Consider the following 23,266-nt stretch of genomic DNA (forward strand, 5'->3'; position numbering starts at 1 on the left):
CCCGGACAGCTTTTGAAAGTTTCCACCCGTGCCGAGGCCAGGCTTGTCCGAAGAGTCAAGGCTAACCCAAGGACAACAAGGAAGGAGCTCCGGGAAGATCTCATGGCAGTGGGGACATTTGTTTCAGTCAATACCATATGTAACGTACTCCACCGCAATGGTGTCCGTTCCAGACGAGCCCGTAAGGTACCTTTATTTTCAAAGCGTCATGTCAAGGCTCGTCTACAGTTTGCTCATGATCACTTGGAGGACTCTGAGACAGACTGGTTCAAGGTTCTCTGGTCTGATGAGACCAAGATCGAGATCTTTGGTGCCAACCACACACGTGACGTTTGGAGACTGGATGGCACTGAATACGACCCCAAGAATACCATCCCTACAGCAAGCATGGTGGTGGCAGCATCATGCTGTGGGGCTGTTTCTCAGCCAAGGGGCCTGGCCATCTGGTCTGCATCCATGGGAAGATGGATAGCACGGCCTACCTGGAGATTTTGGCCAAGAACCTCCGCTCCTCCATCAAGGATCTTAAGATGGGTCGTCATTTCATCTTCCAACAAGACAACGACCCAAAGCACACAGCCAAGAAAACCAAGGCCTGGTTCAAGAGGGAAAAAATCAAGGTGTTGCAGTGGCCTAGTCAGTCTCCTGACCTTAACCCAATTAAAAACTTGTGGAAGGAGCTCAAGATTAAAGTCCACATGAGACACCCAAAGAACCTAGATAACTTGGAGAAGATCTGCATGGAGGAGTGGGCCAAGATAACTCCAGAGACCTGTGTCGGCCTGATCAGGTCTTATAAAAGACCATTATTAGCTGTAATTGCAAACAAGGGTTATTCCACAAAATATTAAACCTAGGGGTTGAAAAATAATTGACACACACTTTTATGTTGAAAATTTATTAAAATTTAACTGAGCAACATAACTTGTTGGTTTGTAAGATTTATGCATCTGTTAATAAATCCTGCTCTTGTTTGAAGTTTGCAGGCTCTAACTTATTTGCATCTTATCAAACCTGCTAAATCTGCAGGGGGTTGAATACTACTTGTAGGCACTGTATCTAATGTATTTGTGACTTCAATGTCCAGTATGTTTGTGTTGTGTGTGTGTGCTGTGTATACGGCGTGTGCTGCGTGTGTGCTGTGTGTGTGCTGTGTATACGGCGTGTGCTGTGTGTGTGCTGTGTATACGGCGCGTGCTGTGTGTGCGCTGTGTATACGGCGCGTGCTGTGTGTACGCTGTGTATACGGCGTGTGCTGTGTGCTGTGTATATGGAGTGTGTGCTGTGTATACGGCCTGTGCTGTGTGTGTGCTATGTATATGGAGTGTGTGCTGTGTATACGGCCTTTGCTGTGTATACAGCGTGCGTGTGTGTGCGCTGTGTATACGATGTGTGTGTGCTGTGTATACGGCTTGTGTGTGCTGTGTATACATCGTGTGTGTGCTGTGTATATGGCGTGTGAGTGCTGTGTACAGTATATGTCGCGGGCGGAGGAGGGGACGCTGCGCTCTCCCACTGCTCGGGTCCGGCCGCTGCTGCGGCTGCTGCTGCTCGGTGGTGACTCGAGCGGTGGGCCGGATCCTGGGGACTCGAGCGGCGCTCCTCGCCCGTGAGTGAAAAGGGTGGAGATTGGATTGTGGGGATTTGGTTATTGTCCGTGACGCCACCTACGGTTGTGGTGATATTGGTGACACCACCGCTGCTCTGGACGGGGATCCCGGGAGCGATGACTGGGAGCAGCCTGGATGTTAGTTCTCCCCTCCGTGGGTAGGGGGTTGGTTGTCCCGGTGATGGGGTAGGGATGGATGGCAGGCGGGTTATGGGGCCTGGTGAGGTGCAGGGTCGCGGGGACAGCGCTGTGCCACATGGCACGGTGGTACTCACTCAGCCAATGATGAGGACACAGTTCTCATTAAAACACACGGCTGGATGGACGGGTCCCACAGACGGCTGCGGTGTTTCTCCTCCCGGCAGGTTGATGGTGACTGCCTTTCTCTGCACCTATGTAGTGTAACGGTTCCAATGGGTTCCCACCGGTAACCCGCTCCCCAGCTTGGATGGGTTGCTGAAGGAGCCCCTTTTGCCCGTAGGCTCTGGCCCTGGGAACTTTAGCCTTGGCGGTGACTGTGTATCCCTCTCTCGGTTGGACGGTTGCCTTCTGACGGGACTTGGCTGCTGGGAAACCCAGGAGGTTCCCTTCGCTAACGGATTTGGCAAATTCACGGCGACTCCTAGCCTTTGCGGGGTCCGTAAGCCCCTGCCGGATGGTGCTGGCTTCTCTTTGCGTACCGGTCCAGTACCGCCGGGCCACCGCCCATCCACGGTCCTTACGGCTAGCTCCAATAGGCCACTCCTGCAGACGGTCACCACCGTCTGCCAACCTTGCTGATCCGTCCGGGCCACATACCCGGACCAACTTCAGGCTGCTTAACTGCCACTTTCCTCCTTTCTCAACTCTCCTCCAAACTAATCTCTGCCTTACTTTTCCCGCCTCCAGGACTGTGAACTCCTCGGTGGGCGGGGCCACCTGGAGGAAGGCAACAAGGGTTTTTGTCTGACTTTGGTGTGCCTGACCAGGAGTGTGGGGTGTGTAGGTGTTGTTCTGTGACATCCTGGCTTGTCCAGGGCGCAACAGATAGAGTATCTCCTGTGCATGTACTGTATATGGCCAGTGTGTGTCATGGGTGGTGTACAATATGACCAGTGTCTCAAGGCTGTGTGCAGTATTTGGCCAGTGTGTGATTACAATGTGTGGTTTACAGCCAGTGTGTCAAGTTTGTGTGCAGTATACGGCCAGTGTGTCGGGGCTGTGTACAGTATACGGCCAGTGTGTAGGGGCTGTGTGTGTGTGTTTATGTACAGTGTCTCCTGTGTGATATATATGATTTCCCAATCTTATTATCATGAAGAGTTGCCTGCGCTCCAGAAAAAGACAAACCTGAAAAAGCAGTTGTGAGAAGCAAACATTACAGCCACACCAAAGAGAAGCAGCTCTGGCCGCCACAGTAGGGGAATAGGGGTGAGTTAATTGTTTGACCAAATATACTGTAGCTGGGTCATTTTCAAATTGATAATTTTTTGTGGCCCCCGAAGGTTGGTAGAATTTTCCAAATGGCACCCGGCAGTAAAAAGGTTCCCCACCCCTGCCCTAAAGGTATTTACATCTGTCTCCACTTAGGTGAGGCGCCTGAGTGCATTGTTAGTTTTCAGGTCCCATTATGCTACAGTATCTATTTCTGCTTGTTGTGTCCCAGTAACATTTCTCGTGTTCCTAACCTGTGTTTTGTCCTAGAGTCTGCTCACTACCACCACCTCCATGCTGACACATCTTATTCACCACCTTCGTGCTGCCACGTCTGGACCACCACCTCTGTGCTGCCAAGTTTGAGCTCTGAAAAAATTATTTCGGTCTAATATAGCGCAATAAGGATATATGCTGATATTAGTTATTTAAACTTTATTACTTAGGCGCTCCTATTATTACAACGCGTTTCAGCGGAATTGCTTTCATCAGGTAAAATAGGAGCAGTATAAAAGGATCAGTATAAAACTTCTTATATAGATTAAAAGACTTAGGCTATGTGCGCACTAGTGCGTTTTACCCGCGGATTTACCCACGGATTTTCTGCAGAAATTTCTTGAGAAATGTCTGCAATCTTTGTGCAGACATTTCCCAGCAAATCCTATGAGAAAAAAAAATAGCTGTGCGCACGCTGCGGATTTTTCTCAAGAAATTTCCTTGAGAAAATTTTCTCGAGAAACTTTCTTGAGAAAATGAGCATGTCCATTATTTTCCGCAGGTAGCTGCGGTATACCCCCGGAATTTCACTCCATTCACTGTAATGTAATCGCGAAATTCCGGGGGTATACAGCAGGTAGCAAATGATGTGCGGTATACCCCCGGTATAGCCGCGATTTACCTGCGGTAATGCTCATCGCTGCCTGCGGTTTTGCAGGAAGCGATGTCATTATGCCAGGAAGAGGAAGCGGAGCAGAGTAAACACAGACGTCACACTGCCTGGACACCGCACAGAAGCACTTCCGTGCGACCTCCAGGTCTGTCCCGTGCAGTCTGTGTCCTGCTCCGGCCTCGCGGCTGCCTGCACTGCAGGGTGTCAGTGTCTGCCCGCAGTGTCAGTGTGTGCCCGCAGTATCGGCAGCCTGTCACGCTGCAGCGCAGGCAGACACTGACACAGACAGACACTGACACTGCACTGCAGGGTGTCAGTGTCTGCCCGCAGTGTCAGCAGCTTGTCACGCGGCAGCGCAGGCAGACACTGACACCCTGCAGTGCTGGGAGCCGCGGGGATGACGATCGCTGCTGTCAGGAGGTGAGATCCATTACTTGCTGTGACGATCTCCTGCCTCCTGACGTCAGCGCTGTCACTGCTGTCTATGCTCGTCTCGCGAGCGGCCCGAGACTGTCACTAGCGGTGACGTCACGGGCTCTCGCGATACTTCTGACAAGGCGGCGGGCATAGAAGTCAGTGACAGCGCTGACGTCAGCAGTACAGGAGATGATCACAGAAGGTAATGATCTCATCTATGCTCCTGATGGCAGCGCTCGGCATCCCCTGCAGTGACCTGGGCTGACCTATTGATGTTAGCTCAGGTCACTGCATTGCTCTCCCAGCCAATGGGGAACATTCTGTTCTTCATTGACTGGGACAGCGACTATGGTATGGATCGCCGTGCCCCCCCCTTATTGGATTACGCCGGACGTGGAATTGATTGTTCTTGTCAATAAATTGGTTAAAGAGGGAATGTTTTGGGGAGTGTTTTTTCAAATAAAACTTTTTTTGTTGTCTATTTTTTATTTCTTACTGACTGGGTTGGTGATGTCGGGTATCTGATAGACGCCTGACCTCACCGACCCCAGGGCTTGATGCCAGGGGACATTACACATCTGGCATCAACCCCATATATTACCTCGTTTGCCAACGCACCAGGGCGCGGGATGAGCTGGGGCGAAGCGCCAGGATTGGCACGTCTAATGGATGCGCCACTTCTGGGGCGGCTGCGGCCTGCTATTTTTAGGCTGGGGAGTGTCCAATAACAGTGGACCTCCCTAGTCTGAGAATACCAGACCACAGCTGTCCGCTTTACCTTGGCTGGTGATCCAATTTGGGGGGGGGACCCCACGATTTTGTTTTAAATTATTTATTTAATATAAAATAACAGCGTGGGGTGCCCTCTATTTTGGATTACCAGCCAAGGTGAAGCTGCCAGCTGTGGTTTGCAGGCTTCAGCCGACTGCTTTACCCTAGCTGGCTACAAAAGATGGGGGGGACCTCACGTCGTTTTTTTTTTAATTATTTATTTATTTTATGGCTAAATACAAGGCTAAGCACCCTTTAGTGCCACATGAAAGTCACTAAAGGGTGCCAGCTTAGAAAATGCAGGGAAGTGGGACATTCTATAGGTCTTTCTCATCTATCTATCTATCTATCTATGGCCCGTTTCACACGTCAGTGAAAAACACTGACGTTTTTCACTCGCATGTAAAACACGCACATGTCCCTCCGTGTGTCGTGAATTACGGCCAGAGCCGGATTAAGGTTGGTGGGGGCCCCTGGGCAGAAAATCTGGTGGGGGCCCCATAACGTTAACATTTTTAGCCATAACAGTAGAGCGCGAACCGTAGCATTTAGATATAAATCCAATGAACATTTATCTTATCCTGTTCTGCCACATTCAGATTTACAGTACTACAATACAGACACAGTCCAGGATCACTCACATCCGTCACATATACACAGATAGTAGAGTTAGGCTATGTGCGCACGTTGCATTTGTCTCTGCAGAAATTTCTGCAGTAATTTGAACAGCACACATGCGCTTCAAATCGCTACAGAAAGAGTCCGTAATGAAAAGCCAATTTCATGCGCTCTGATTGCAGCCCCTCCCATAGACAGAGCAGGGGCTGCATCCAAAGCACATGAAAGAAGTGACATGTCACTTCTTAGAGCGCAGCGCTTCAGGCAGCAGCCGAATCGCTGCGCTCTAATACACCACATGCACACGGCTCCTGCATAATCTTCATAGATTGTGCTGGGGACGCAGGACGCATGCAGTTACGCTGCGGTGCAGATCGCAGCGTAACTGCATGCAAATACGCAACGTGCGTACAGAACATTACTCACATACTTTTTATTGATCCCAATGTTAAGGCAGCCAGGGCCGGCTCCAGGTTTTTGTGGCCTCCGGGTGAAAGAGTCTCAGTGGACCCCATCCACACACAGACACGCACATACACACACAGACACGCACATACACACACAGACACGCACATACACACACAGACACGCACATACACACACAGACACGCATATATACATATTTGAAGACAAATTCAGAAAAATACATATAAACAGACAAATATATGCACAGTCATATACACTGACACACATGCAGACACAGACGCATTAGGGCTCGTGCGCACGTTGTGTAATTCCATGCATTTACACTGCGTATAGCACTGCAGTGTAAATGCATGCGTCCTGCGTCCCCAGCACAATCTATGTAGATTGTGCATGCCACGTGCGCACGTTGCTTTTATGAACGCAGCGATTTGGGTGCTAAAATGTTGACCCAAATCTGTGAGTTCATAAAATGAGCATGTCAATTATTCCGTGTGCTATGGATGCAGCTCCCGCTCTGTCTATGGCGGGGGCAGCAGCCAGAGCGCATGAAATCGGCATTTTTTGTAAAGAAAAACTGCATCCATTATGCAGTGTTTCTGCAGCGATTTGACGCGCACATGTGCTGTCAAATCGCTGCAGAATATTCAGCAGTTACGTGTGCATGAGCCTTTACAGGTATTAATATGGGGAAATCGCCAGCAGCCTCACTCACCTCTCCCGCTTGTTTCCGTCCAGCTCCTTTAGGACATGTGGCTGTGTTTCACGATGGCTGTCACTAACAGACATGACTGCACACTGACAGCACTGCTGTATATACATCACAGGAGGGGCTGGGGGCTACAATATATACATTACAGGAGGGGCAGGGAGCATAGACGTTACTGGAGTGGCAAACAGCTCTGGTGGTGTACTCATTACTGGGATAGGTGACATAGCGCTCTGGGGGACCCATATAGTTCTGGGGTGCTGCACAGACTGATTCTTACACACACAGCTCTGACACACACATACACACAGCTCTGACACACACACACACACACACAGCTCTCACACACACACACACAGACCTCTGACACACACACACACACACAGCTCTGACACACACACACAGCTCTGACACACACACACACAGCTCTGACACACACACAGCTCTGACACACACACCTCTGACACACACAGCTCTGACACACATACACAGCTCTGACACACACACAGCTCTGACACACACACAGCTCTGACACACACACAGCTTTGACACACACACAGCTCTGACACACACACAGCTCTGACACACACACAGCTCTGACACACACACAGCTCTGACACACACAGCTCTGACACACACAGCTCTGACACACACAACGCACCCACCCATCACCCCCACACACACACACAATGCACCCCCCTTTACTGCCTACACACACACACACAATGCACCCCCCATCACCCCCTACACACACAAAATGCACCCCCCATCACCCCCTACACACACACACACACACAATGCACCCCCCATCACCCCCTACACACACACACACACAATGCACCCCCCTTTACCTCTACACACACACACACACAATGCACCCCCCCATCACCCCCTACACACACACACAAACACACACACACACACACACACACACAATGCACCCCCCATCACCACCTACACACACAATGCACCCACCATCACCCCCTACACACACAATGCACCCCCCATCACCCCCTACACACACACACACACACACACACACTCAAATACAATGCACCCACCATTCCTCCCTACACACACACAAATACAATGCACCCCCCATAACTCCCCCCACACAAAACACACATACAATGCACCCACCCATCACCCCCTACACACACACACACACACACACACACAATGCACCCACCCATCACCCCCTACACACACAAAATGCATCTCCCCATCACTCCCTACACACACAATGCATCCCCCCATCACCCCCCCACACACACACACACACACACATTGCACCCCCCATCACCTCTACACACACACACACAATGCACCCCCATTACCCCTCCCCCCACACACAATACAATGCAACCCTCATCACCCCCTACACACACAAATCACACTGCCCCATCCCTACACACTCCTGCCTCCCCCCCTCCCTCGGAACACAGTACTCCTCCTCTGCCTGCCACAAAGCTGTGTTCCACTTCCTTCACAGATGTTCCCCGTTCTGTGTCCTCAGCCCCTCCCCACTCATCATCATTACTTAAACCTGTCTCTTCGGCTCCTTCATGGAGCGCTTACCATCTGATGTCCCCTGTGTGCCGGCGCCCGCAGCACTGTGATGACGTCAGCAAGGTGCTGATCTCATCACGTTGCTGCATGTCGGGGGCGGGGCCCAGTCCCGGCGCGCTGTTCAAATGTATTTATGTCTGAAAGACGCAAATACATTTGAATAGGAAGAAGGAGGAAGCTGCGAGCACCGGCTCCGCTGCACTCCTCATTGTGTGCATGCCGGACACACAGCACACAGCAGAGCCGGCACAGCACAGCGCTGCCTCCTGCTGCAGCTAGTGTGTCGGGCCTGCATGCACACACTGCGGAGGAGCGTGGCTGCACATACAGCGGCCCATTACACCATGTCCCTGCTTCTGGGGGGGGGCAGGTGCCCCCCGCCCCTCGCTGGGTATGCCCATGACGGCCGCAGCACATAGGGAGGTCATTGGCACACCTCTGACCCCGGAAGTGCAAGCACTGGTACTTCCGGGGTCATTCAGCGTCCTGTGCCCGCAGTTTGTTTTTGCGTCTTAAAGACGCAGATACAAATAAATGCCGGTGCACTGCCCCACTCCCCCCCCCTCCGAAAACACAGCTGATTTATTAGACTGTCTTTACGGAGGGGGAGAGGGTGTGAAGAAAAAAAAAATGCTGACAAGTATGGCCCTGGTGGTGGGGGCCCCCTTAGAAGCTCTTTTGGTGGGGGCCCCTGGGCTGGAGCCCCGCCTGCCCCGCCTATAATCCGGCCCTGATTACGGCACACGTGTGTTGTCTAAGTGCAATCCGGGCTCCATTCTCCGTGGCCCGCTCTCTATGGTGCTGATCGCTCCCGCGGTGCAGCATCCGGCCGACGCTGACCCCCGCAGCAGCTGCTTCCGGGTCGGCTGTGTCGCGCATCATGAATATGCGCGACAGTATCAGCCGGCTCAGAAGCAGCAAGCTGCACGGGCTGCAGAGAGCGCCGCTGAAGCCGGTTGAGTAAAAATGTTTTTTATTTTAAAAGCACGTTTTTTTCTGGCACGTGTTTGACGGACCACACCACTGCGTGGTCCGTGGGACATCAGTGATGCCAGAAAAAAATGGACATATCTCCGTGCGGCAATCACGCACACGCGGGTACGCCGCATGGAGACACGTGCAGTGAAAAATCACTGATGTGTGAGCAGACCCATTCATTATAATGGGTCTGCGTATGTCAGTGATTCTGGTACGTTTAAAAAAAAGCACAAACGTACCAGAATCACTGACGTGTGAAACAGGCCTATCTATCTATTTATCTATCCATCTTTCACTCTATCCATTATCTGTCTATCGATTATCTATATTATTTATTGCAAAACCGCAGGGAGCAACTTGCGGTAAATCCGCGGCAAATCCGCATGCGTTTTTGCCGCGGATTTTTCCGCAGGTGCGGAAATCTTCCACTCCCAGAAGTTTCTCAAGAAATTTTCTTGATAAAATTCACATTTCTAGTGCGCACAGAGCCTAAAGCTGGGGTCACACATAACGACGACGACAACGACGTCGCTGCAACGTCACCATATTCTGTGACGTAGCAGCGACCATCGATGATCGTTAGTAAGCTGTCAAACATGTTAGAAAAAGCAGCGACGGAGCAGCGATCATAGCGACGTCGACGGTCGTTGTGTGGTTTCAGACGTAGCGTAGCGTCGCTGCTGCGGTGTCAAACACAAGGATTATCAGCTTATCAGCATGGCGCAGCGGGATAGCAGCGATCAAAAAATGACTTCGAGCATTCAGGAGCGAGCAGCGATTTCGCAGCAGGGGTCTGATCGTTGTTATGTGTCACACACAGCGACGTAGCTGTTGAGGTCGCTGCAACGTCACAGAATATGGTGACGTTGCAGCGACGTCGTTGTCGTCGTCGTTATGTGTGACACCAGCTTTAGTCTTTTAATCTATATAAGAAGTTTTATACTGATCCTTTTATACTGCTCCTATTTTACCTGATGAAAGCAATTCCGCTGAAACGCGTTGTAATAATAGGAGCGCCTAATTAATAAAGTTTAAATAACTAATATCAGCATATATCCTTATTGCGCTATATTAGACCGAAAGAATTTTTTCATATACCCCCTCCCCATTGGGAATCGGTAATAGCTGCAAAGGACCTGCTGACATATCAAAAAATCCAGCTGGTAGCTGGAGGATTGAAGGAAAAAAAACCTGAATTCCATGGTGCCGGTGGAAATCAGTAGCTGACAACGTTACCCCAAATCTGGACTCCTGAAGCCTGGTTACAGGATCTGCTCGGAGGAACTCCAGACTGATAAGCTTACACTGAAGTTGTGCGGGGGCGCACAACCAACAAAGGTGAGCAATTCTAATATTTTAAACGCTAAAAGGATTCCACGGGTGCTTCTCATAGTGCGCTTGTTTTATCTATCTATTTAAGTTTGAGCTCTGAGCATGGATGAATCCTCTCTGGAAGAAGAATGATCCGATCATCCAACACCTGTCTTTTTTTTAACTACCTTCCGCAAGGTATTCGATGAGCTAGGACGCCTTGCCTTCACCGCCTCGTCACTCATGAGAATCCACCAGAGGAATCTCACGGTAGGGCAGTACGCCATCGAGATCCTTACTCTCTCCTCCAAACTCAGAAGGAACCTCCCCTTCTGGGAGAGGTTGTCCAGGGGAATTAAGGACGTACTGGCCAGCCGGGATGTACCTTCCATCCTGGATGACCTGACCTCCTTGGCAACCCGTATTGACTTACATTTCCACGAGCATGCCAGGGAGGTTACCCAGGAGAGGAGAGCCTCACCTTTGGAACCCACCTTTCAGATACCCATGTTGCTCCACCCCACTAGGACAACCACCTCATACAAGCCCATGGAGGTGGACCATGTCGCAAAGTCCATGTTACATTAGGAGACTCCTGGAGGTGGAAAGAGCTGCTTAAAACCCTCTGTTGATGTTGCAGCGGTGGTTGCAGTCTCTGTACTGACTGTAAGAATGGTGTGTACACACACAAAAAGGAGTACGATTTCCATAAAATATAGTAATCTTTATTAGAAAAGAAGGGAATTTTGTTTACTTACCGTAAATTCCTTTTCTTCTAGCTCCTATTGGGAGACCCAGACAATTGGGTGTATAGCTTCTGCCTCCGGAGGCCACACAAAGTATTACACTTTAAAATGTGTAACCCCTCCCCTCTGCCTATACACCCTCCCGTGCATCACGGGCTCCTCAGTTTTGGTGCAAAAGCAGGAAGGAGGAAACTTATAAATTGGTCTAAGGTAAATTCAATCCGAAGGATGTTCGGAGAACTGAAAACCATGAACCAAAAGAACAATTCAACATGAACAACATGTGTACACAAAAGAACAAACAGCCCGAAGGGAACAGGGGCGGGTGCTGGGTCTCCCAATAGGAGCTAGAAGAAAAGGAATTTACGGTAAGTAAACAAAATTCCCTTCTTCTTTGTCGCTCCATTGGGAGACCCAGACAATTGGGACGTCCAAAAGCAGTCCCTGGGTGGGTAAAAGAATACCTCGATAAAAAAGAGCCGAAAACGACCCCCTCTTACAGGTGGGCAACCGCCGCCTGAAGGACTCGCCTACCTAGACTGGCGTCTGCCGAAGCATAGGTATGCACCTGATAGTGTTTCGTGAAAGTGTGCAGACTAGACCAAGTAGCTGCCTGACACACCTGCTGAGCCGTAGCCCGGTGCCGCAATGCCCAAGACGCACCCACGGCTCTGGTAGAATGTGCTTTCAGTCCCAAAGGAAGCGGAAGCCCAGAAGAACGGTAGGCTTCAAGAATCGGTTCCTTGATCCACCGAGCCAAGGTTGACTTGGAAGCCTGCGAACCCTTACGCTGGCCAGCGACAAGGACAAAGAGCGCATCTGAACGGCGCAGGGGTGCCGTGCGAGATACGTAGAGCCGGAGTGCTCTCACCAGATCTAACGAGTGCAAATCCTTTTCACATTGGTGAACTGGATGAGGGCAAAATGAAGGTAAGGAGATATCCTGATTGAGATGAAAAGGGGATACCACCTTAGGGAGAAATTCCGGGACCGGACGCAGAACCACCTTATCCTGGTGAAAAACCAGGAAGGGGGCTTTGCATGACAGCGCTGCCAGCTCCGATACTCTACGGAGCGATGTAACTGCCACTAGAAATGCCACCTTCTGCGAAAGACGTGATAAAGAGACATCCCGCAGCGGCTCGAAAGGTGGTTTCTGAAGAGCCAATAGCACCCTGTTAAGATCCCAGGGTTCGAGCGGACGCTTGTAAGGTGGGACTATGTGGCAAACTCCCTGCAGGAACGTGCGGACCTGCGGAAGCCTGGCTAGGCGCTTTTGAAAAAATACGGATAGCGCCGACACTTGTCCCTTGAGAGAGCCGAGAGATAAACCCTTGTCCATTCCGGATTGAAGGAATGAAAGAAAAGTGGGTAAGGCAAAGGGCCAGGGGGTAAAACCCTTACCAGAGCACCAGGATAAGAAGATCCTCCAAGACCTGTGATAGATTTTGGCGGACGTTGGTTTCCTGGCCTGTCTCATGGTGGCAATGACATCCTGAGATAACCCTGAAGACGCTAGGAGCCAGGACTCAATGGCCACACAGTCAGGTTGAGGGCCGCAGAATTCAGATGGAAAAACGGCCCTTGAGACAGCAAGTCTGGGCGGTCTGGGAGCACCCACGGTTGACCCACCGTGAGATGCCACAGATCCGGGTACCACGACCGCCTCGGCCAATCTGGGGCGACGAGAATGGCGCGACGACAGTCGGACCTGATTTTGCGCAGCACTCTGGGCAGCATCGCCAGAGGAGGAAATACATAGGGCAGTCGAAACTGCGACCAATCCTGAACTAATGCGTCCGCCGCCAGAGCTCTGTGATCCTGAGACCGGGCCATGAATGCCGGGACTTTGTTGTTGTGCCGTGACGCCATGAGATCGACGTCAGGCGTTCCCCAGTGGCGACAGATCTCTCGAAACACGTCTGGGTGAAGAGACCATTCCCCCGCGTCCATGCCCTGACGACTGAGAAAATCTGCTTCCCAGTTTTCTAAACCCGGGATGTGAACTGCGGAGATGGTGGAAGCTGTGGCTTCCACCCACTGCAGAATCCGTCGGACTTCCTGGAAGGCTTGACGACTGCGAGTGCCGCCTTGGTGGTTGATGTATGCGACGGCAGTGGCGTTGTACGACTGGATCCGGATCTGCCTGCCCTCCAGCCACCGATGGAAAGCCAATAGGGCTAGATACACTGCCCTTATCTCCAGAATATTGATCTGAAGGGAAGACTCTATCGGAGTCCAGGTTCCCTGAGCCCTGTGGTGGAGAAAAACCACCCCCCCACCCCGACAGGCTCGCGTCCGTGGTGACCACAGCCCAGGTGGGGGGTAGGAAGGATTTTCCCTGCGACATTGCGCGAAGGGCACTGCCTCCATCGCTGCCACCATCTTCCCCAGGAAGTGCATGAGGCGCCTCAAGGGGTGTGACTGACCCCGAAGAAGAGATTGCACCTCTGCCTGCAGCGAAAGCTGTTTGTCCAGTGGTAGCATGACTACTGCTGACTGAGTATGAAACTCCATCCCAAGGTACGTCAGTGATTGGGTCGGTGTCAACTTGGATTTGGGGAAGTTGATGATCCAACCGAACTGCTGGAGAGTCGGCAGAGCGACGGAAAGGCTGTCTTGACACGCCATCTGAGAGGGTGCCCTGACCAGGAGATCGTCTAAGTAGGGAATCACCGAGTGGCCCTGTGAGTGTAGGACCGCCACAACAGATGCCATGACCTTGGTGAACACCCGTGGGGCTGTCGCCAGGCCGAAAGGCAATGCCACGAACTGGAGGTGTTTGTCCCCGATGGCGAAACGCAAAAAGCGTTGATGTTCGGGTGCGATCGGCACATGGAGATAAGCATCCTTGATGTCGATCGATGCTAGGAAGTCTCCTTGTGACATCGAAGCGATGACCGAGCGGAGAGATTCCATCCGAAAACGTCTGGTGCTCACATGTCTGTTGAGCAGTTTGAGGTCCAGAACGGGACGGAACGAGCCGTCCTTCTTTGGAACCACAAACAAGTTGGAGTAAAAGCCGCGACCATGTTCCTGGAGGGGAACAGGGATCACAACTCCTTCTGTCTTCAGAGCGTTCACCGCCTGAAAAAGCGCATCGGCTCGCTCGGGGGGCGGAGATGTTCTGAAGAAACGAGTCGGGGGACGAGAGCTGAACTCTATCCTGTAACCATGAGACAGAATGTCTCTCACCCATCGGTCTTGAACATGTGGCCACCAGGCGTCGCAAAAGCGGGAGAGCCTGCCACCGACCGAGGATGCGGTTCGGGGATGCCGAGAGTCATGAGGAGGCCGCCTTGGAAGCAGTGCCTCCTGCGGCATTTTGGGGGCGTGACTTGGACCGCCACGCATAAGAGTTCCTCTGGCCTTTCTTCGGCCTGCTGGACGAAGAGGATTGGGGCTTGGCGGAGGGACGAAAGGACCGAAACCTCGATTGTATTTTCCGTTGCTGAGGTCTCTTTGGTTTGGACTGGGGTAAGGAGGAGTCCTTTCCCTTGGATTCCTTAATAATCTCATCCAATCGTTCACCAAACAAGCGGTCGCCAGCAAACGGCAAACCGGTTAAGAACCTCTTGGAAGCCGAGTCTGCCTTCCATTCGCGCAGCCACATGGCCCTGCGGACTGCCACAGAGTTAGCGGATGCCACCGCTGTACGGCTAGCAGAGTCTAGAACTGCGTTCATGGCGTAGGAAGAAAAAGCTGACGCCTGAGAAGTCAAAGACGCAACCTGCGGAGCAGAATTACGTGTGACCGCATTAATCTCAGCCAGACAAGCTGAAATAGCTTGGAGTGCCCACACGGCTGCAAAAGCCGGGGCAAAAGACGCGCCCGTGGCTTCATAGATGGATTTCACCAGGAGCTCTATCTGCCTGTCAGTGGCATCCTTAAGCGATGAGCCATCTGCAACCGATACCACAGATCTAGCCGCCAATCTAGAGACTGGGGGATCCACCTTGGGACATTGAGCCCAACCCTTAACAACGTCAGAGGGGAAGGGGTAACGTGTGTCAGTAAGGCGCTTAGTAAAGCGCTTGTCCGGAACCGCTCTGGGCTTCTGGACAGCATCTCTGAAGTTAGAGTGATCGAAAAATGCACTCCGTGTACGTTTAGGGAACCGAAACTGGTGTTTCTCCTGCTGAGAAGCCGACTCCTCCACAGGTGGCGGCGGGGGAGAGATATCTAACACCTGGTTGATGGACGAGATAAGGTCATTTACTATGGCGTCCCCTTCAGGTGTGTCAAGATTGAGAGCAACGTCAGGGTCAGTGCCCTGAGCTGCGACGTCCGCCTCGTCCTCCAGAGAGTCCTCAAGCTGGGAACCCGAGCAGCGTGAAGAAGTCGAGGAAGATTCCCAGCGGGCCCGCTTAGCCGGTCTGGGACTGCGGTCCGGACCGGAGTCCTCCACGTGAGACCTAGGGCCCCCCCTGGGAACGTGCTGCGGCGCGGACAGAGAGGGGCCTGGAGGCGAAGATCCAACAGGGCCCGGGGCCTGTGTAAGGGCCGGTCTGGACTGCAAAGCTTCAAGCAGCTTGGCAGACCATTTGTCCATAGACTGAGCCATGGATTGTGAGAGTGACTCAGAGAGTTTTTCAGCAAAAACTGCAAACTCTGTCCCTGCCGCCTGGACAGGGAGAGTAAGGGGTTCTACCTGAGCCGAGGGGCCCACTAGTGAATGAGGCTCCGGCTGAGCAAGCAAAACAGGGGTTGAGCATTGCTCACAGTGAGGGTAGGTGGAACCCGCAGGTAACTTAGCCGCACAAGAGGTACAGGTCGCAAAATAACCCTGTGCCTTGGCACCCTTGCTCCTTGTGGACGACATGCTGTTGTCTCCTAGGAGAGTGATCACTGAGGGTATATGGGGAGTGTATACAGCCCGACCGAACAGAAATATATATATATATAGTATCTATTCCAGCACCCTGAGGGGACCAGCACCGGGTGACCGGTGTGGCTTACCGACCGCTAAAAAGCGGAGTGTGTGCCCTCCAGATTCCCTGCCTTAGGTCTCCCAGCGTTGCAGAGCTCTTTCCAGGAAATCCTCCACCGGCAGAATGCCAAAGAAATGGCTGCCGGAGCTCTCTGGGGAGGAGTGGGGCCGTGGGCGGCGTCTAGAAAAGTGCGGGAATCTGGAGTCCCCACAGTGATCAGTGAGGGGGGAGGAAACATACAAGATGCTCCGGCCCTCACCTCCGACGTCAGGTCGGCAGTCCCGCCCTTACCCCTGATAGACAGGCCCGGGGGCGGGAGTTTTGCTACTAGGCCGCAATTGAAGCCGGGGACTAAATTTAAGACCGCGGCCGACAAACAGGCGTGGTCGGCGCGGAAGTCCGCCGGCCGTCACAAAAGAGCAGCTGCTGCAGCGTCCGGGATGAAGGCGCTCTATGCACATCCCCCATGGGGGTACAGAGTACCTTAGTGTTGCAGGGCCCGGTCCCTGAGGATAAATAAACTCCTGTCCGACAGATTCCCACAGGGGCTGCGGAGGGAGCCCGGTCCCAGTGAATGGATGACCGGTCAGGATCCCACTTCTCCCAGAGCCGCTAAGGGATGGTGAAGGAGACGGCATGAGGCTCCGGCCTTTGTACTCACAATGGGTACCTCAACCTTAACAGCACCGCCGACGTAGTGGGGTGAGAAGGGAACATGCCGGGGGCCCCGTGGGGGCCCACTTTTCTTCCAACCGATATAACTAAAATGAGAATGCATGAGTGGATGTGTGCCTCCTTCCACACAAAGCATAAAACTGAGGAGCCCGTGATGCACGGGAGGGTGTATAGGCAGAGGGGAGGGGTTACACTTTTTAAAGTGTAATACTTTGTGTGGCCTCCGGAGGCAGAAGCTATACACCCAATTGTCTGGGTCTCCCAATGGAGCGACAAAGAAATAGAGTAAAAACACTAATACATACACAATAGTATTACATCAATTGTGAGGATAAAGGAGGACCTCTACCAAAACATCACCCCCCACAATAGTGTGTGTGTGCTCAATAAGAGCATATAATAATGCCTGTGACAACCATGCAGACAGAAAAAGTAAACATATCCTAGAATCAGATAGTAAACTGCTGCATTGATTGCACAGAGGCTCCAAAACTTGGCCAAGGGTAAATACCTATATACCAATCATAAGAGTAACACCAGATGGAGTAATTAATATAACTTACCCATGCAGGGACAGAAGGAGCACAAGAGCACACACAGTGGGGGGAAGAGGAACCGCAACCAATCCCGAACGCGTATCGCTATTGCTTCCTCAGCAGGACGGAGGCAGGGGTGGAAGTGCATTCATTTCCCAGTGATCAGGTTTAAATACCCTAAGTCATTCAATCAGTCCCCAGGTGGCGCGCCAGCGTCATAGCGGCGCACGCGCAATGAGCAACCCCCAGTGATTGTGTACTTCACTGTGCAGCACTCACGCCTCAGTGCGCATGTCCTGGAAAAAGTTCCGATGACATCATTGAGCATGCGCACTGGGCTAAAAGAGGCCGCAAGGTGCATACACCTTGAGGGACTGCCAGAGATTGCGCGCACCAACGCATGCACGTCACAGGGGGACAGAGAGCAGCTATAAACACCAACAAAATACATAGTAAGTATAGAAGGTACAATGTAGTCCCGATTTCCCCGATGTACATGCAAAACAGACATGCACAGGTGGAGGAAATATTAACCATCTAGAGATGGATGGAATAAATATATGATCATTTCTTCTCTACAGTAGGGAAAAACGATCCACCCTGGCGATAATCACATTATTACAGCACTTAGCTAAGTGCATTACAAACATATGTGTGCATACATGTATAAATACATACATAAGTCCAAGCGATTAAATATAGTAATAGCGCCAAAATTGGGACCACGGGTGGCAGAGAAGCAATCCACAGAGGTGTGAATCATCAACTAGGTTATATTCATACCATAGATGTACCATGAACATATATAATACATATACGAGGCCATATGCAGAAAAGCCACAACACGACAAGGCATATGTAAAAATTTATAAAGAACATTCAGTTCCATCTTATTATTACAAAAAGTCAAAGGTCATATGTAGTTACCACCAATGGGAAGTTGTGTCACCCGGGGTACCAAAGCAAGACAAAACATACAATAATTATACAATGCAAGAAATAGTATCAAGTAGATACAAAGTCCATAAATTCCATGTATGTATTCGTCAGCTCAAATACACTGGTGTCTCCTCCACACTAAAGATGGGGATTCGGGTAAACAGGTGGTGTTCCAGAATGCTTGGCTCCATAGGATTACAAGGGCATAAATCCAAATGATGCAACATCACTTAAAAACAAGAGAACAAACATAACACAATTAAAAATGAATCACAAAATACCATAAATAAGAGTTTACTCCTGACCCTCTACAAAAATGGGGTGAAGCTAAGCTTCTCATTAAGCCCACTTGGTGTCATGGTGCCAAGGGTGACTATCCATCTACACTCTAGTTGTGCCAGTTGTTTTTTTAGGTCACCCCCTCTGATACCACAATGTAAGATGTCAATGCCTTTCAGCTTTAGTCCAGACACGTCACACCCATGGAAAGTTTTGAAATGTCTGGGGATTGTCCTGAGGGTTGTATCATCTGTCACCTGTCTCGAGCTTATAATATCTCGAACGTGCTCCCTCGTCCTTACCCGAAGTTGTCTTGAAGTCAAACCGACATATAGTTTGGAACAGGGGCACGTAGCGAGGTATATAACAAAAGAACTCTTGCAGGTTATGTACTTTTGGATCTTAAAATACTTTTTACCATCAGATAATCGAAACTCAGTACCCTGGACAATGGTGTTATCCTTACATTAAGCATTCACCACATGTAAAACAGCCCCTTCTCCTGATGGGCTGTTGTGTCAGGAATGGATTAGTCACTTGGGCCACATAGTGGCTATCGACAAGAATGTCTCTGAGATTCCTCCCAGGACGTGGTGTCATCAGGGGAACCTCCGAGACATTTCCGACTAAGATCTTATCTGTTTTTAAGATTGCCCAATGTTTTTTCAAACAATCTCTCATTCTGTCCCATTGACAATTGAATGTTGATATAAACCTAATCTCATTACTTCGACTTCTCGATCTCTTTGAGTCAACCGTCTTGAATAATAGATGTTCCCTAGTGGTGTGCTTGGCTCTGAGGTATCCCCTCTTTATATCGTGGTTACTGTATCCCCTCTGTTGGAATCTTATCCTCAGATCCTGTGACTGCCTTTCGAATTTTTGGTCCGTCGAGCAGACACGCCTCACTCTCAGAAATTGGCCCATTGGAACGGCCCTAATCGTGGACTTGGTGTGAGCCGATGTCGCATGCAACAATGAATTCACGGAAGTTTCCTTCCTATGAATATCAGTGTGCAACGCGCCATCAGCCCCCACTTCAAAATGAATATCCAAAAAATCCAGTTGTTTTTGACTTGCAATATGGGTTAGTCTAATATTCAAATTATTTTTATTCAAATAAATCATAAATTCATCCAGCAGAGACGCAGCACCTTGCCACAGGAACAGCACGTCGTCGATGTATCTATACCAACATATCACATGTTGGGAGAAGAGGTCATCCGCATGGAACAACCCCCTCTCCCACATGCCCAGAAAAAGATTTGCGTAAGATGGCGCACATGCTGCTCCCATGGCGGTGCCACGTCTCTGGAGGTAAAATCTATCCTTAAATAAAAAAGTGTTATGAGTTAAAATAAAATCCAATAATTCTAGAACAAGTTCACGAATAGGACCGTCCAGACGACTGCCATCGAGAAAAAGGCGTGCCGCCTCTAGACCATCCCCATGTGCTATACACGTGTAGAGGGACTCCACATTCGCCGCCACCAACCACATATCAGGCTCGATGTGGAGTCCCTCCATCTTAGTCAGCACATCGGAAGTGTCATGTATATATGAGGGTAGATCTTGTACTAGGGGATTCAAGTAAAATTCCACGAATTTACAAATGGGGTCACAGATGCCACCAATCCCCGAGATGATGGGACGCCCAGGGGGATTGGTGGCATCCTTATGGACCTTGGGTAGCAATTAAAAGGTGGGCCCCTTGGGGTGCCTAACCAAGAGACCCTCCATAACTTTCTTTGGGATGGTACCCTGTACAAAAGCTCTATCCAGAATCTCCTGTAATTCCTGATTAAATTCAGAGGTAGGATTATAGCTTAGTTTTTGATATGTTGTTTTATTGCTTAGTTGGCAAAATGCTTCGCGTTCATATAGAACTGTTGGCCAGATGACCACGTTGCCCCCCTTGTCGGCACTCTTGATCACAATATCTTTCATCTCTCTTAGTTCTCTTAGGGCCATGCGTTGGTCATTAGAGAGATTATAACCATAGTTGAACCTGGAGATCTTGCCAAAGTCTTCCAGGACCAATTTAGTGAATATTTCGATCTGTGAGCATACCGACAAGGGGGGAAAAGAGGCTGATCTGGGCAACAAAGCAACTGGAAACCTTTGTACTGGGTCCACTGTCTGTTCCCTCAGCAATTCTTCTAGTATACAAATGGCTTCTTGTTCGGCCTCTGTCAGGTGAGTCCCAGGTGTGTCCCTCTTACAGTGCAATTTCCTCAAGATCAACTTCCGGGAGAAAAGGTAAAGATCCTTAACTGCCGTGAAGTAATCAAAGGAATTGTTAGGAACAAATGTTAGACCTAAGCCCAGAACCTGTTTTTGGGCCTCAGAGAGAATATGTGTTCAAAGGTTAATTACCTCAAGATGGCCTTGTTTTCTTTTGGACTCTTGTGCTACCCCAGGTGATATATTTTTCCTCTTAGCGGGACCTTTTCCCTTGTTAGTCTTGGAGGGTTCCTTAGGTCCCCCCCTAAAGAGATTGAAAAGATTTTGTCCACTTCTTGTAGCCTCGATGTCAGATCCCTCACCAGAGGTGGCAGAGGAGAAGGATTGAGATCTTGATCTATTCCTGTGAAACAGGGGGAATTTTTTATTTCTCCATCTGTAGATCTGATTACTCTGTTGATCAGTCAGATCCCTTTGGAATTTTTTAGTTTTAGTTGTTTTCAGTTCCCCCTCCCACTTTGTAAGATCAATCTCAATGTCAGAGTTTAGTTTCGCCAATTCTGCAGAGCTCAGTTCTTTTTTAGGAGGGTCTCTTGGTTAGGCACCCCAAGGTGCCCACCTTTTACTTGCTACCCAAGGTCCATAAGGATGCCACCAATCCCCCTGGGCGTCCCATCGTCTCGGGGATTGGTGGCATCTGTGACCCCATTTGTAAATTCGTGGAATTTTACTTGAATCCCCTAGTACAAGATCTACCCTCATACATATGTGACACTTCCGATGTGCTGACTAAGATGGAGGGACTCCACATCGAGCCTAATATGTGGTTGGTGGCGGCGGATGTGGAGTCCCTCTACACGTGTATAGCACATGGGGATGGTCTAGAAGCAGCACGCCTTTTTCTCGATGGCAGTCGTCTGGACGGTCCTATTCGTGAACTTGTTCTAGAATTATTGGATTTTATTTTAACTCATAACACTTTTTTATTTAAAGATAGATTTTATCTCCAGAGACGTGGCACCGCCATGGGAGCAGCATGTGCGCCATCTTACGCAAATCTATTTCTGGGCATGTGGGAGAGGGGGTTGTTCCATGCGGATGTCCTCTTCTCCCAACATGTGATATGTTGGTATAGATACATCGGCGACGTGCTGTTCCTGTGGCAAGGTGCTGCGTCTCTGCTGGATGAATTTATGATTTATTTGAATAAAAATAATTTGAATATTAGACTAACCCATATTGCAAGTCAAAAACAACTGGATTTTTTGGATATTCAATTTAAAGTGGGGGCTGATGGCGCGTTGCACACTGATATTCATAGAAAGGAAACTTCCGTGAATTCATTGTTGCATGCGACATCGGCTCACACCAAGTCCACGATTAGGGCCGTTCCGATGGGCCAATTTCTGAGGGTGAGGCGTGTCTGCTCGACGGACCAAAAATTCGAAAGGCAGTCACAGGATCTGAGGATAAGATTCCAACAGAGGGGATACAGTAACCGCGATATAAAGAGGGGATACCTCAGAGCCAAGCACACCACTAGGCAACATCTATTATTCAAAACGGTTGACTCAAAGAGATCGAGAAGTCGAAGTAATGAGATTAGGTTTATATCAACATTCAATTGTCAATGGGACAGAATGAGAGATTGTTTGAAAAAACATTGGGCAATCTTAAAATCAGATAAGATCTTAGCCGGGAATGTCTTGGAGGTTCCCCTGATGACACCACGTCGTGGGAGGAATCTCAGAGACATTCTTGTCGATAGCCACTATGTGGCCCAAGTGACTAATCCATTCCTGACACAACAGCCCATCAGGAGAAGGGGCTGTTTTACATGTGGTGAATGCTTGGCCTGTAAGGATAACACCATTGTCCAGGGTACTGAGTTTCGATCATCTGATGGTAAAAAGTATTTTAAGATCCAAAAGTACATAACCTGCAAGAGTTCTTTTGTTATATACCTCGCTACGTGCCCCTGTTCCAAACTATATGTCGGTTTGACTTCAAGACAACTTCGGGTAAGGACGAGGGAGCACGTTCGAGATATTATAAGCTCGAGACAGGTGACAGATGATACAACCCTCAGGACAATCCCCAGACATTTCAAAACTTTCCATGGGTGTGACGCGTCTGGACTAAAGCTGAAAGGCATTGACATCTTACATTGTGGTATCAGAGGAGGTGACCTAAAAAAACAACTGGCACAACTAGAGTGTAGATGGATAGTCACCCTTGGCACCATGACACCAAGTGGGCTTAATGAGAA

Source organism: Anomaloglossus baeobatrachus, chromosome 1 (genome assembly GCF_048569485.1).
Source record: "Anomaloglossus baeobatrachus isolate aAnoBae1 chromosome 1, aAnoBae1.hap1, whole genome shotgun sequence".
Classification (NCBI taxonomy): Eukaryota; Metazoa; Chordata; class Amphibia; order Anura; family Aromobatidae; genus Anomaloglossus; species Anomaloglossus baeobatrachus.